This window comes from Ooceraea biroi, unplaced genomic scaffold (genome assembly GCF_003672135.1).
Source record: "Ooceraea biroi isolate clonal line C1 unplaced genomic scaffold, Obir_v5.4 UnassembledTig114, whole genome shotgun sequence".
NCBI classification, from domain to species: Eukaryota; Metazoa; Arthropoda; class Insecta; order Hymenoptera; family Formicidae; genus Ooceraea; species Ooceraea biroi.
Window position 1 is genome coordinate 16,610 of NW_020825086.1, and position 17,704 is coordinate 34,313.

Genomic DNA, 17,704 nt, shown 5'->3' on the forward strand with positions numbered 1-17,704 from the left:
CAATGCGGTATTCTCGGTACTAGTCTTTGAGGAAGCATAACGCTTCCATAGATTTTAAGAACAAACGGTTAATTTATGATGATACATGTATGCCATTTACCGAGGTAGAGTACATACATCTTGAGCCACGTTCAGTTACACCGTTTCATGTTAAGATTGTAAATCCTGAGGTGAAAAGCGGATACATACCTTTGATTAAGTCCGTTGAGGGAATTTACCTTGGGAAAGCTCTTGTTACTAATATAAACGGAAAGGCACACCTTCCCATATATAATACTACAGATTTAGCATACGACATGGAGGTTCCCTCCATTGTTTTGGAAGAATATGATATTGCTAATCCTTTCGAAAACTCGAAATCTCTGAGGAGGTTCAGTCAGCTCCTGCCGCCCGAGGGCATGCAGAAAGCCCATCTTACGTCGTACTAATCGTTACGAATCCCTTATTAATCCTAGTAATTTGGAAAAACTCCATTTGAAACCCAGGAACCATGCCGAGGCAAGGAAATGCCCTGTGGTAATTTTAGTTGGAACCAATCAGTCCCTGATCATCTTGGTAGTTTTAGTATTACTTACAAAACCCCACAGGAAAGGGTTAAAGTAATTTCGCAGTTATTACGCATGGATCATCTCAACTCCGAGGAAAGAGATAATCTTCTTGCTTTGATTAACGATTATCAGGACAGATTTCAGTTGCCAACTGATCATTTAGAACATACAGATGCTACACAGCATTCTATCCCAACCATAACTGAAGTTCCTATCCATCAGAAGCAATATCGTTTTTCCCCTTTTCATAAAGATGAAATTAATAGACAAGTAGATGCTTTATTAGCTGATGGCATAATAGAACATTCTACTTCCCCTTACAATTCACCAGTTTGGATAGTACCTAAGAAATCAGATTCTTCAGGAAATAAAAGATGGAGAATGGTTATAGATTTTCGCCACCTCAATGAAAAAACTATAGGAGATGCGTACCCTCTTCCAAATATTACAGATATTCTTGACCAATTAGGAAATGCAAAATATTTTACGGTATTAGATTTAGCCTCCGGGTTTCATCAAATACCAATGAATCCGAAAGATGCGTGTAAAACAGCTTTTTCCACACCGTACGGGCATTATCAGTATAAACGAATGCCATTTGGATTAAAGAATGCCCCTTCTACTTTTCAACGATTAATGGATACCGTACTTATCGGATTACAGGGAAATGAATTATTTGTTTACGTTGACGACATAGTTATTTATGCTCGATCATTGCAAGAGCACAATGTAAAAATTGCTAGGCTAATGAAAAGATTAAGGGAAGCCAACCTTAAATTACAACCTGATAAATGCGAGTTTCTTCGCAAAGAAGTTGGATATTTAGGACACATAATTAGTTCTGAAGGTGTTAAACCAGATCCTGAAAAGGTTAAAGCTATCAAGAATTTTCCAATTCCACGTAATGCCAAAAATATTAAACAATTTCTTGGCTTGGCAGGTTATTACAGACGATTTATACCAGAATTTTCAAAAATTGCTAAACCATTAACCGAGTTATTGAAGAAAGATCGACCCTTTGTTTGGGAATCTCCGCAAGCAGTAGCGTTTGCTACTCTCCAGAATTTTTTGTGCACGAACCTATATTGCAATATCCAGATTTTACACAGCCTTTTATTTTAACTACAGATGCATCCGGATATGCAATTGGAGGCGTTTTAAGTCAGGGAAAAATAGGAAAAGATTTACCTGTCGCATATGTTTCGCGTATACTTAATAGAGCAGAACAAAATTATTCAACCATAGAGAAAGAATGTTTGGCTATGGTATATTGCACGAATCATTTTAGGCCATATTTGTACGGAAGGAAGTTTACTATCGTTACGGATCACAAACCTTTAGTTTGGTTACATTCCATTAAAGATCCATCTTCAAGACTTTGGAAATGGAGAACTAAGTTGGCAGAGTTCGATTATGATATTCAATATAAAAAAGGAAGCTTGAATAATAACGCCGATGCGTTATCACGAAATCCACCATTAGCTGTAACATTACCTTTAATTACAGATCTACCTGATACATTGGATGAATCATCCAATGAATCTTTATTTTCATTTCCAACAAGTCGACCTCCAGATACAGTTATTTCTAATTACGATCATATTAATGAACAATCACAGGAACCGATAGAGCAACCTATTGAAATTGTAGAGGAAGATAATCAGGAAAATTTAGAGGAAGGCACCCCGGTAAACACTAACGAGCCATTAAATTTCGAATCAGAGGAAGACATATTTTATAGCCAAGATTCTAGTAGCGAAGAGGAGGACCAAAACGAGTTAGTCCGCGCAACTCTGTACCTATAGCGGTAGGAGAGGACGCTTCACGGGTAACAATAACGGAAACTCGCGATAATTTGTTAAAGCAAAGTGATAATTTGGTAATATTTATTTATTTAAACGGAAATCCATTGGACAACGGCGCAAGGGAATTGCAAAGTGCCGGACTGTTCCCCAAATATCAGGATATTATGTACGAAAGAGTTAAGGTTTCCGCATTAAGGAACAAAACGTTAATTGCTTTACCCTTGAAATTAAACGATCGAACTTTGGTAGAAACCAACAATATTAAAAGTTGTGCATCATCTTTAGCAGATGCAATACGGGAATTACAGTTAACTTCGATCAGTATAAGGAAAACGAATAAGTTCGATGACATACCATGGGGATATGTCCAAAAACAAATTATTAAATATTTAAATGATTTCACAATTAAGGTAACTATTTGTCATGGTCTTGTTCAGACCCCAACAGAAATTGAAAGATTACCGTTGATAGAAGAAACGCACTCTTCAGCAGTAGGAGGACATAAAGGCGTAACAAAAACTTACAATAGATTACGACCCCATTATTATTGGAATACAATGAAAAAGGATATACAGCAATTTATTCAGAAATGCAGGCATTGTCAGTTACGGAAATTAACGAGAATAAAAACAAAGCAACCAATGATAATCACGGATACTCCAGGTCGTGCTTTTGATAAAGTATCCATGGACATTGTAGGACCACTACCTGCAACAAAAAGAAAGAACATATATATTTTAACAATACAGGATCTATTGACTAAGTATTCAGTTGCCATACCTTTACATGAAGCTACTTCATTAACAATAGCTGATGCTTTTATTAAACATTTTATTTGTTTGTATGGAACACCTAAGATAATTTTAACGGATCAAGGTGCCAATTTTTTGTCTTCTTTAATGAGAAATATTACAAAGAAATTTAATATCAGACATTTGAAAACTACAGCTTACCATCCACAATCAAATGGATCTATAGAGCGATCACACCACGTGTTAATAGAATATCTTAAGTTACAAATCAGTAAAGACAACGAATGGGACGAATACATACCTATGGCTATGTTTTCTTATAATACGAGTGTACACGAGAGTACTCAGTACTCCCCATTTCAGTTAGTATTCGGGCGAATACCTCGTACCCCAAGCTCTTTTGTTCCCACAGAGGAAGAAACGGATATAACATATTGCGAATATTTAACAAATTTGTTTCATAAGTTAAACGAAATACAGGAAATGGCCAGACAAAATTTGATACAATCAAAAGAACGAAGCAAGCGATATTATGACAGACAAGTGCGCCCATATGATTTTAAGGAGGGGGATAACGTCTTCTTATTGAAAGAACCACGTAAAGGAAATTCGCTGACCAATACCGGACCTATCAAATAGTGGAAATATTACCACCCAATAATGCAAAAATTTTGTTTCAAAATCAACCCCGAGTAGTCCATATGGACAAACTCAAAATATCCCATGTAGATCCTGGATGAGCCCTAATTATTTTGTATGTTTCAGGATTAAAGACTTGAGCCGAGCTCAAAACATGAACCTGGCAATCGTCAGTTGTTTCATCACACAACAACGTGAGGCATCACGATAGCTGAGCTTCAACATTTGTTTATTAATCATAAGGCATTACACATTTTAGGATTACTAATTAAATAAGTAAAGTTTTCATGTGTATAGGAATTAAGCAACAGAGCGGTACTAGAACTCGCTCTAAACTATTAGAATATCTTCAAAGACTTTCAATAGCTACTTGCGTTCAGACCTCAGGTCTTTACAGATTTCCAGATACCAAGGTACTTTGTTCTTTTTGCTATAATAGATATCCACAATTATTTAATAATTATTATATTCCATATATATATCGGCACGAGTTAGTTATAGGAACTCATAAACCACAGGTTTTGTGTGAATTATGTCACGTACCATTATTAACATACGCGCCAATTCAAAATTGTGCATACTGCAACGACATACTTACAGCACTCACTGAACAGTTGCGGGCAAATAACGAGGATTTTTATGATATACCCAATCCTACTGTGGTACGTTGGGTAGATAACGAAATCCAGCTATATCCTCTTAGGATGGGGTAGAAAAAAAAAAAAAAAAAAAAAAAAAAAATCTTAGATTTTTGCAATGCAGAGCATTAACCCTAACGGGCTGATAATCCATCATTTGAAATATGAATCATTGTGTATTCAGAATTATTATTTTAAACATATTAATACGGGAGATATAAGTTGTGCCGCTTGTATTTACAATAATCCAGATATTGGATTTTCAGATTACGAATTTATTTTCAACACGGATTAATATTAAACCAACGCAATTCGTTAGATTTTCTAACTGCTTGCTCGGATTGTGGAAAGATATTAACGTTTCATAAACACATTCGCGGAAACGGATGTATTGAATGTACTAATATATTAAATGACTTTTTTTCAGATATAACTGATGTTACCTTAACTCAAATTTTGGATAATGAAAATCCAACTTTAATAACAATAGAGTTCCGTAGAAATGCTAATTTTCCTTAATTGATTAAACTTTGTAAAGGGAAAAATAGCATTAGACATAAATTCATGTCATCATTAATATAAGAAATAATTTTAAGGCTATATAATGAATAATCATGCGCAGTCTAGTAAGACTTTAGACCCGCTAGTTTTAAATCAGGCAAAATGCATAGTTAATATTAAGGTTGTACATCGATTAACACGACATTTATATTGTATGTCCTGTTTTAGTAAGGAAAGCAATACTAGTAATTTTGAAATTATTATTACGCATTACATTGCCAGCGGGACCGTAGATTTAGGAACCTGCGTAAGTTGCAACGAGCAACTTTTTCAGAAACGACCCATGAGTTATTGTATACATTGCAAGAGTATTTATAGAGAACTTTTGGGACATGACAACTTAAATAGGATTGATATGTCAAACACAGATTTTTTGTATAACACATACACGAAAAATTTTGATTATATAAAACCTAAGTCGGAATAATAAAATAATTATAATGGCGGAAGTTAATTTGGTTAAATGTGTACGAGTTTATCGAGTTCTGAATGAACAAGATCGGAAATATTATTGCGTATTTTGTTGGCACAATCAAATATTTTTACCCAGCATTAATATTGAAACTTCGGTTGGCCCTATGGAAGGAATATTCGAGACACTACATTATTTTACAAATTGTTTTAATACAATGATTTTTCGATGTGCCATGTGTAACAATAAATTATCCGATATTGTTATGATAGATCAATGTGAAAGATGTTACTTAAAATTTAGGAATTTAAGAACACGAGGCCAATTACAAGATTCAGATTTGTTAACTACTTGTTTCATTTATAATTTGGAAAAAAATGAGCTAACACACTCATGCGTGTCAGGTTGAAAGCATATGGTAACACCATACGAATTATTGGCAATATTTAGTAAGCTGAATAATTGTAACATTGTCCATAGAACAATGAAGCCGTTATCAGGAATTATGTTATTCGTATTAATCCCCACAACCTACGGACTCATTGGATTCGATTGTGGAGGTCAGCATTTAAATGTAACCACAGTATCATTGTTAGGTGTCAGAGACTGTGAACTTAAGCACCAATCGTTAATTACATCTGACACACACATTCAGTTACTACAACTCGCGGAATATAATTACGTGGAAGTGATACAGTGCAAAGTTGAAATATCGCGAGTGATACAGTACTGTGGAATGCATTCGCATATATCAGCTGTAGCCAATGCACGACTAGAGTACCTACAGGAAGTTTCCAGAGTCAAGTGCTACCACGCTTTTCAGGAAGGGACCTTCTCCATAGGACTGGGAGGGATCGTCACCAAACTGAAGCCTAATACTACCACCGTTCACAGCATCCTGCTTGCCGGAACGATAAACCATGATGGAACCTGCAAGGGTACACAATTCTCCGACCCTTACGGGACTTGGCACAACGTCGTAGTAGATGGAACTGTACGGATATCATTAAAGTCATCCTATGTTCCTGTGCACCTAAATTCTGGAAAAGTAATGCTAAGATCAGGAACTGTCTGCACACTGAGCGACGGTTTTTGCATCGATTTTGACGATGGATATTCATATTGGAAACCGATGCCCACATCGTCTTGCAATTTCCACCAGTACAACGTACTGTATGAAGGAACGGCAGTTAAAATGAATGGAATAATGGATACCATTCATCAGACTATTTATACTCTTGTCAGTCAGGATACAACTTTTGCCTTGACAGCAGGAGGAAGTCAAGCCGTGTGTGGATACACCCTACTCACCACGGAGCATCCTAAACTATTTATCTTGGAGGCAGAAAAGGGAAACACCTTCGCGGAGCGAAGAGACATCCCTGTGGAGAACCTCGATATTTTCACCTACGTCAACTCTAAATTCGTGTACGTAGAAAAACATATACGACATCAGATGACATCGTTGTATCGTGACGTTATTCAACAACGTTGCGAGTGGAAAAGGAAGTGTTAAAAAACACACTGTCCTTCGCTACTCTTCAGCCAGACGAATTCGCTTATCGGCTCATGAAAGGACCAGGTTACATGGCCGTCACTGCAGGGGAAGCCGTTCATGTCATCAAGTGTATACCAGTGGACGTCATCGTACGCCGCACTAAGGAATGTTATATTGAGCTACCGGTTACAGTACGCAACACTTCCCTCTTTATCACACCAAAATCACACGTGTTGACCAAGATGGGAACCATACGAGAGTGTAGCTACGAATTGCCAACCCTTTATCGAATTGAGGATACATGGATTGAACTTATTCCGGAGCCACGTGTTCGCAGAACATCGTTGCAGCAGTTACAACCTATGACAAGTATGTCATGGAATTATTTAACGCCGGGACCACTAGCTTCCAGCGGAATATATTCCCAGGCGGATCTTGATAAAATCAGGGATCATATAATGTTCCCTGCTGAAAAGCCAGCGTACTTAACAGCATGGCTCGTGGAATCACCGGACACGTCATGCCTGACGATACCATGTCCATTTACAACTTATTGGATGAAGCATCATTAAACAAAATTGCTGAGTCAACTGCAAACGGATCTGGGGCGGATTCATCACATTTGGATCAGCCACAGCTGGAGTTTTTGGAGTATTATTAGTAGTACGACTAATCAAGCTAGCCATCGACACGATGATACATGGTTATGCTCTACATTCAGCCTACGGATGCAGTCTGTACGTGCTAGGAGCTATCTGGAGCTCCTTGACTCATCTGCTACTCTATTTGGCCAGAGGTACAGCCAAACGCAGCCACACAGATGGACGAGCAGATCCCGAGGAACAACGATCATCGGAACCTGTGGAACCAGTATTATCGCAGTCTTTGTCGCAGAACAACCCTAGCAATCAGCCAACTTCGCCGCAGGTGACTGACAGTGAAACCATTGTATACACAGACTTACAAAAACGTTTGCGTGAATATTAGAACCATTTCCTCGATTGCATCGGAAATGTTCTTAAATAAGGGGGGGATGTGACGTCCTGACGTCCACCTCACACCCATTTTTAATTTTTTTTATTTACAATATTAATTATTAATGTATAACCGCTGATAGTTATTTTTGAGTGTATTGATACTAACCATTTTTGCTTCACTACTTATTATTAACCACAGGCTTACGTAGAGTGGTCTGTTATTATCTAACCAAGAATATTATTTACTTGGCAACCTAACCGACACATTATTATGTTAAAAGCTTTAGCTTGATACTAGTTTTAATATAAAAATATATGAAGTAATATATTAACATATATAAAGGGAAAAGAAAATATTAAAAGACAAAAACAATATATATGTATAAATTATTTATTATGCTTTATGATAGATTTATTTAATTAATTTAGTCACGTATATATATATATATATATATATATTTTCTGAAACATAAAAACACAAAAACATACATAAAATCAGTAAAATATATAAAAACAGTTTTATATACTCTAGCAGTTAAATAAAATAATTTTGAAACATTTATATTAATAATTTGATAGATTTATAATATAATATTACGAGATTGGTAATATTTAAGATCGTTTGAACTGTAATACCATGAAGGTTTTTATAGGTGTAGCAAAACCATTGAGCTACTTAATATTGTTTATTATATAAAAAGTATTAATGTTAGTTGTAATAATTGAAAGAATTAATTTAAAAATATATCTTATTATATGGTTATATAGCCATTGATAAGTATTACAAATTTGGCTTAATACATTTGGGTTCTTGACAGGATAAAATATTTAATTATTTTTAATAACAAAGAAACAAATTGATTTGAAATGGATTTTATTATACTATAGTAAAGTCCTTTGCAAGTAGGTAATTTTCGTTAAAACCAATAGGGTCGGTTATTATATAAAAACGGGAAAAATCAATTAGTTATTTAAGACAAGAGTAAAAATAATGCCGGCGGAATTGAGTTTTATTAAGTGACGGTGTAGCTTTGATAGTTATTATAATTTACGGAGACATTTGGTGTTGATTGTTGTACAAGGTCATAAGTTGTTATTAATAACAATTAAAGGAGTAAATTTTGGAATTAATTTTATTATACAATGAAATAGTTTTGTGAGTGTAGTAAATTGTATTACCACATTTGAAGTGATTTATCGTATAGAAAAATTAATATTATTTTTATAACATAAAAGGAGAAACATTTTATAAGTAAAAGAATGTAGAATATTTGTCTACAATCTTAGTCAAAAGAAGTACGTATTTAAATTTACGAAATTGCAATAAAATTTTACTAAATTTTTTGGGTCTAAAATTTGAACCGTAAGGAAATAATTTGTTATAATTATATTGAAGCATCTAGGTCATAAGAGGAAACTAATAGGGACCTCAGATTTTGAAAATAATCATTTTTACGGAAGTGACCAACAACTTTTGGGAATCATCATTTTTAGCTAGGCTGATGGTACCTGTGATGAAATTTTTCTTATCGCACCACGGGATCATTGAGAAACCACAAAAATTGCAAAGTCACTATTTGTTAAACAAATCAGCGTTATTTTTCAATATTTATAGTGTAGAAAGTTTTAATGAAATATTAATAGTTTAGAAGTTACAAAGTTAAAAACAATTAAAGTCAAAATCAATTAGTGAACAATTTAATATAAAAGGAAATAAGTTGTTTAACCCAAAAATATTAAGAAAAGAATAAATCGTTAATTAATTATGAATAAAAGTATATTACACATGGTATTACATTCATAGTAAGGATTATTGAATTTATTTAATGGAATATTTTATGTTACTGAGCATTAATTTAAGTATATAATTATTACGCATTTAATCTGTTAATAATTAAGTATATTAACAACACCATATACGAACACACTTATATATGTGCATATAACCCATAAAAGAATTATTGGTTATTTAAGATTTTATGAATTAATTAAGACTAACATTGTATTGGAATAATAATTTATACGGTTTAATTATAATATTAAACCCGGCACACCAATAGTTGCTTTATTACTAATTTTATAATAACCAAAGAATAGACGTGCAAGTACATACACGTGTATATCTATATATATAGGCATCCCTATATATATAAGACAATTATTGGTTGAGTGAGATTTTATAAGTTTATTAGAATGGAATCTTGAAATAATAATTTTAGATGATTTAATTACATTATTAAAGGCTCATGATACCAATAATTGATTTTACAATAATTTATAATGATTATTATTTCACTGAGTGCGTTATATTATTAAGTAGACGTATGCAGGGTCTTATAATAATTCATGCATAAGACTAGGAGCATATAAGATGCATATGTCAAGCGTTATAATTTTAAGATTAAATTTGTGAGCATTACAGAATTATTTAATATTAATTTGAATAAGACAGTGAACACAGCGTTAAGTAACAAAGGAATAAAGATTTAAATTCACGAAGGAATATTATTTCATGATGACTAATTGTAAAAGACGGTGACTTGTCGGCACCTGATTGAAATAATAATCCAAGACCGCTGTCTTAATCAAAGGTTGAATAGATATCTCGAGCAAGACATATCGGCAGGAAGTTGCAGCTGCCATTTGATTCGGAGAAACTCCGGTTGATTAAAAAGCATAACAGATGAGCGATAATTCTGTACTGCGAATTTCATGTTGAACTTACGCGTCAAAATACGTTTATCTTTTGTAAGCGTTGAGCTCACCGTTGAGCTCATCGTCCCCACTAGACGCACCGTGAGACCAATCCCACCACTTAAGTTTTCGATCCCACCATAAGAATCTTCGAAAACGAAGAACCAATGAGTTAAGTGGGCAGAGCCTCCCTACTATTTTAGTTTTTGCTTTAACCGTAGCGTCCCCACTTATTGTAATCCCTTCTCGAGCTACAGGGACCCTGTCCCCACGCATCATAATTTTTGAGTATATAACGTGATGCAGCAGCCAGAGAAAAGACTCACACTTTAGATCACACTTTTTACACACACCTTTTACACTGTACCTTTTTGACGACCCTTTTAGACTACACTTACTTTTAATTAATTATTGGAGTCGCTAGCTAGCGTAAATTCGCTAACTAAGCGTAAAATATAACGTAGAGCCAGTGAAGTTTGAGTTATTACCAAAGTCTGATTGACTTATTCTTTTGCTGCTACATCATCAAGTGCTTCCTGACCTGAGGGTTAGATTTGTGCGAACGCTTGTGAGTAGATTTATTTAATTATTTTATACTCGCTGCTCTTATGGAACGTTATACTTGTACTCCATATACATACTACACATTTTGACAGATTTATAAAGTTTCAATACATTATTATATTTACAGTTACTTAATATTTTCGAATTATAATTAGTTGTGAAACAATTACTGGCCTGAGGGTTCAGATTTATATGACATTTGCGAATAAAATTATTTCAAGTAACACATATATTCATATTGTAACCAACTTCTATATTACACTTGAATTTAGTAATAAACTTTTGATTAATTTAATTGTTCATTAAATATACCCTTCAATTATTATTGTTTAATCATTGAGAATAATGTTAGTGGTACAACAGTTGCAATTAACCATAATTTAACTTTAACTTTTGTTCAGAATCGCTCGCCAGCGTAAATTCGCAGCGAAGCGTCATCCTATATTGAATATATAGTGCATGAATGCATTAATTATATCAATTTATTTGTGCGAGGCATACCCATTTATTTCAATTATATTTAAAGCGTTAAATCGCTTTTTCCCTTTTGAATACCATTAACAGCGACTTCATTCGCTGTGAGTTATCCTTTGAAAACAGTCGAGAGCGAACATTCGCTTCCATACCTGTCATATACCACGGCGTGTATAGCCGCCATTTTCTCATCCTTTAGCTCGGTATACGAACATATATGCCTCATTACACAATTAAGTCGTATTTAATATTTAAGTGAATTAAAATCAAATCATACCATTATTTGAAGGATAATTCGATTATAAACATTAATTAACATTTGCATTACAAGTTTATTACATTTGTGTACTTAAATCAAGTGAGCATGGTAAAAAGTTCGACTCACACTAGTGACAATTACGCTAGCTAGTGACAATTACGCTAGTGACAATATTAAGGAATTGCTGACTTACCATAAGGCAGTGCACGGTGAATTAATAACTTTAATTGTGGTTACAGTATATCACTAACAAGATTTAAGTTTAATAACTCACCTAGTGACAATAGTACGACTTACGCTAGTGACAATTACGCTAGTGACAATTACGCTAGTGACAATATTAAGGAATTGCTGACTTACCATAAGGCAGTGCACGGTGAATTAATAATTTTAATCTTGGTTACAGTATATCACTAACAAGATTTAAGTTTAATAAATTACATAATTTTCGTTTATTGTATTGTTAAGCACGAACATAGATTCATTCGTCTGACCAATTCCTTATGTATACTACGTCTGACCAAATCATTATATATTCTACCTGATACATTCAATTTAGTCACAGGAGGTATATTTTATTTAATTACCAAATAAAGCATTACGAAATTATGAATAACAGTTAATAACGAATTAGAATCTATATTAATTTGTTTTAAATCATTATTTTATTCTTCAACTCCATCACCGTGTATGAGCATAAAAGTGCTCGTCTCCTTACTTTGTGTTACATTCCACTTAAAGAAAGGCATAGTAACCTGCCTACTTTCCTTTTGAGATATTTTATTTTATCAATCCTTTGCATATGAGCATTATTATTGCTCATCCTTTTCATTTTTCCATTAGTAAGAGCGAAGCGACGCCCTTATTTCCATATTATACCACTGTCATACACTACACAGCGACATAACGCTACGATTTTCTTTTCAATATTTTCCTATTCTTATACCATAATTTTGTTGAAGAAATAAGAGAGATAATAATTTAAATTCAGTTTTCATATATTAGATAATAGAGAGATATCAAGTTACAATCAATATTGATTACAATATTTTCCTTTTGACAATCACAATTTCATCACCGTAAGAGTTAATCGCAAGCTCTCTCCATTCCCGGGTAAAGTCGGTGTATGCAGATTGACCCATAATCAAAAGAGAGCACCTGAAATCAAATCACCTGAGGGATAGATTTGGGACAGGTACCTGATCGTCTACATTCTCACTTCCCCGGACGTGACAAACAGACGGTCAAACAAAAAAATTTGGTGGCAGCGGTGGGATGGTTTAATGGTTTTGATTAACAAACGGCGATAAATTGATAGAATTGATTATTGAAATAAAATAATACAGTGAAAAGGAGATTTTCATTTTAATAATGTCATATCACACTCGTTCGCACGGATCATCCGAGGCTGGAGATAGTGCAATGGCCGAATTAGAAATCAAGCAGAAACAATTAAATGATAAAGAAAAATTATTATTAGAACAAGCAAGTGCTTTAAGAAACCAACAGGCAGAGTTAGAAAAAGGGAAATGAATTTGAATAGAGAAAGAGAAGCCGCTGTAGGCATTGAAAGTTTAACCGCAGTTTTAAATTCATTTAAGGGTGAATTCAGTTCTTTGCGAAATAATTTTACGTCTCTGCATGAGCAAGTAAATCAAATAAATAGGCGGGTAGACGGTTTAACCAACAATGGACCGCCCTCTGAGGCATCGCCTCAACAGGAAATTATTAATGATACCCTTTTTCTAATGAAAATATTTTGCCGCCAAATGTTGTAAAGATATTACCCCTCAATCTCCTATTAGACTCAAGGATGTAGTTGATATGATACCAAAATATGATGGACACAAAATATCGTTTTTCAGTTTAGTAAGATTTGTGAACGCGTTTCTCATTTGATACCGCAAGAACAAGAATTTTATTTGGTACAAATGATAATAAATAAACTTCAAGGGCATGCGTATACTGCCATTGAAGGAACGAATTTTGCATATTTGTCGGTCTTATTAGATCATTTGAAAAAAATTTTCGGACCAAATAAATCTTTAAATCAGTACCGTGGAGAGCTTGGAAATTTGTATATGTCGGCAACCGAGGACATTTTTAGTTATATTGAGCGTACTAAGGAATTAAAATCCGCAATAATTGATGGAGAACTTGGTATACAAGGCGGTCTGTGTCTTACACCGTATGAGGAGGGAAAGATCGATCATGAATGCCTTGAAGCATTCATAAACGGACTACCGTCTGATTTATTGGTACGCGTAAAATTAGAGGGAAGAACATATGATTTGGATAATGCCATAACAAGAACAATTCAGTTGACCAAAACATTAGAGGCAGAATCACGTCGGAAAAAACCCACGAGTAATTTAAAATATAATTTTTCTCCACGAGTAGATTTTCCGCCACGAAATAATAATATGGAACCTCGAGCTGTAGATTCATCGTGGTCTCGCGATGTATTACCTTCTTCGCAAACAGTGAATCCAATTCGCCGTCCTAACGTACCGTTTTATAAGGGAGGCCCGATTATTAAACCTTTAACACCGGGACAACCAGGACCAAATACTCCGCAAGATCAAGTTTGTCATTATTGCAAAACTCCAGGACATTTTATTAATAATTGTCGCAAGTTGGCGTATAAGAAATCTTTAGAAACCTCTGGAAATATAAATATGAATAAAGAAAGCACTAAGAATTCGGGAAACGCCGAAGGCGTTCCGGGAACAAGCGGTGTCCGCCCGAGCGCAGGTATACTAGGACACCCGAATTCCCCAAAGACAGTTCAGTTTCGGGAACCGATAACTCAATAGCTTTGCAGGCCGTAAAGGTAACTAAGATTTTTAAGGCACCAGGCACCCATCATTACACTTGCATCTTCAAAGTTAAAGGGTAATTGTACTTTTATGATAGATTCAGGATCCGACATAAATTTGATAAAGGAAAAGTATGTTGATACAGATATTTCGATTAATAAATATCATACTTTTAACTTACAGGGAATTAGTCCTAATGTTATTTCCACTTTAGGATCGGTCGATATACCATTATTGGGAGAATTAGTGCAGTTTCACATAGTACCGGACGATATAAATTTTGTACAATGCGGTATTCTCGGTACTAGTCTTATGAGGAAGCATAACGCTTCCATAGATTTTAAGAACAAACGGTTAATTTATGATGATACATGTATGCCATTTACCGAGGTAGAGTACATACATCTTGAGCCACGTTCAGTTACACCGTTTCATGTTAAGATTGTAAATCCTGAGGTGAAAAGCGGATACATACCTTTGATTAAGTCCGTTGAGGGAATTTACCTTGGGAAAGCTCTTGTTACTAATATAAACGGAAAGGCACACCTTCCCATATATAATACTACAGATTTAGCATACGACATGGAGGTTCCCTCCATTGTTTTGGAAGAATATGATATTGCTAATCCTTTCGAAAACTCTGAAATCTCTGAGGAGGTTCAGTCAGCTCCTGCCGCCCGAGGGCATGCAGAAAGCCCAGTCTTACGTCGTACCAATCGTTATGAATCCCTTATTAATCCTAGTAATTTGGAAAAATCTCCATTTGAAACCCAGGAACCATGCCGAGGCAAGGAAATGCCCTGTGGTAATTTTAGTTGGAACCAATCAGTCCCTGATCATCTTGGTAGTTTTAGTATTACTTACAAAACCCCACAGGAAAGGGTTAAAGTAATTTCGCAGTTATTACGCATGGATCATCTCAACTCCGAGGAAAGAGATAATCTTCTTGCTTTGATTAACGATTATCAGGACAGATTTCAGTTGCCAACTGATCATTTAGAACATACAGATGCTACACAGCATTCTATCCCAACCATAACTGAAGTTCCTATCCATCAGAAGCAATATCGTTTTTCCCCTTTTCATAAAGATGAAATTAATAGACAAGTAGATGCTTTATTAGCTGATGGCATAATAGAACATTCTACTTCCCCTTACAATTCACCAGTTTGGATAGTACCTAAGAAATCAGATTCTTCAGGAAATAAAAATGGAGAATGGTTATAGATTTTCGCCACCTCAATGAAAAAACTATAGGAGATGCGTACCCTCTTCCAAATATTACAGATATTCTTGACCAATTAGGAAATGCAAAATATTTTACGGTATTAGATTTAGCCTCCGGGTTTCATCAAATACCAATGAATCCGAAAGATGCGTGTAAAACAGCTTTTTCCACACCGTACGGGCATTATCAGTATAAACGAATGCCATTTGGATTAAAGAATGCCCCTTCTACTTTTCAACGATTAATGGATACCGTACTTATCGGATTACAGGGAAATGAATTATTTGTTTACGTTGACGACATAGTTATTTATGCTCGATCATTGCAAGAGCACAATGTAAAAATTGCAAGACTAATGAAAAGATTAAGGGAAGCCAACCTTAAATTACAACCTGATAAATGCGAGTTTCTTCGCAAAGAAGTTGGATATTTAGGACACATAATTAGTTCTGAAGGTGTTAAACCAGATCCTGAAAAGGTTAAAGCTATCAAGAATTTTCCAATTCCACGTAATGCCAAAAATATTAAACAATTTCTTGGCTTGGCAGGTTATTACAGACGATTTATACCAGAATTTTCAAAAATTGCTAAACCATTAACCGAGTTATTGAAGAAAGATCGACCTTTGTTTGGGAATCTCCACAAGCATAGCGTTTGCTACTCTCCAGAATTTTTTATGCACAGAACCCATATTGCAATATCCAGATTTTACACAGCCTTTTATTTTAACTACAGATGCATCCGGATATGCAATTGGAGGCGTTTTAAGTCAGGGAAAAATAGGAAAAGATTTACCTGTCGCATATGTTTCGCGTATACTTAATAGAGCAGAACAAAATTATTCAACCATAGAGAAAGAATGTTTGGCCATGGTATATTGCACGAATCATTTTAGGCCATATTTGTACGGAAGGAAGTTTACTGTTACGTCCCGGTCGGCCGCGGTTGTTGATTAACTCGGGCAATGACACGGGGCTGGATCGCTGTTTTCGGGTATTAACGAATCCGAGAATTCTTCCCGGGGATACCGCGATCGGAGTAATTTCGTAGAGGGAAACGGGTCTAGTTATCGCCAGGTGCAAGAGCTAGAGTGCTTATTTCGTCGCCCTGTACCCGCACCACGGTCGGGTCGGGGAAATCAAGAATACTTTCACCGGCTGCCTGTAACAAACTGAGCAGTGCCGAATAATCGAGCGCACAGGTATCGCAGCTTAGCACCGGAGAGTAAGACGCAAGGTTACTTCTGCAATCGTGGCACGTAGGAATGTATCGTGTGAATCCTACCACTAAATCGTGCTTCTGTATTAGCTCACAACTCAATTTCTCTGAAGTGGAAATGGCGTTGGTATAGCAGTTCCGACAGAACAAGTTTCTAGACTCTGGATGGAAGTAGGCCGAATACTTCATACACGAAGTGGCGGTGGTCCGCAATTGATGATCCAGTATGGGAGGAGGAGGTCGGGAGAGGCTAAATCTACGCGTTATGAAGCGGCACATCACACGTTATTGCGCCCGCTTCCGGGATAAGTAAGTTCTGTTAAGCCGACCGGGTAGGAAGGGCGGTGCATGCCCCAAGAAGCGATGTTCGCTCTTTGATTTGTCGTAGCGTATAGGGGGAGAGGGGTAAGGTAAAAGAAATATGCATACAGTTGGTTAGCTTACGCTACTTCGGTAAATTTATTAAACAAACTCCATTTCCTCGGGGAATTCGGTCGTAGTAGTTTCATTTGTTACTGGGTCTGTGGAGGTTACCCGAATTAACCGTTCTATGGTAATCACCTGGGGCCGAATAGTATCGTTCTCGGGGGGACGATGAATGGTTTCAAGCTCCTCGGT

General features: G+C 35.5%; 1 pseudogene; it reads left to right on the forward strand.

The window, feature by feature from the left end:
- Positions 1-6,942: 6,942 nt before the first annotated feature.
- On the forward strand, positions 6,943-7,914 carry LOC113563478 (annotated as a pseudogene).
- Positions 7,915-17,704: the final 9,790 nt, after the last annotated feature.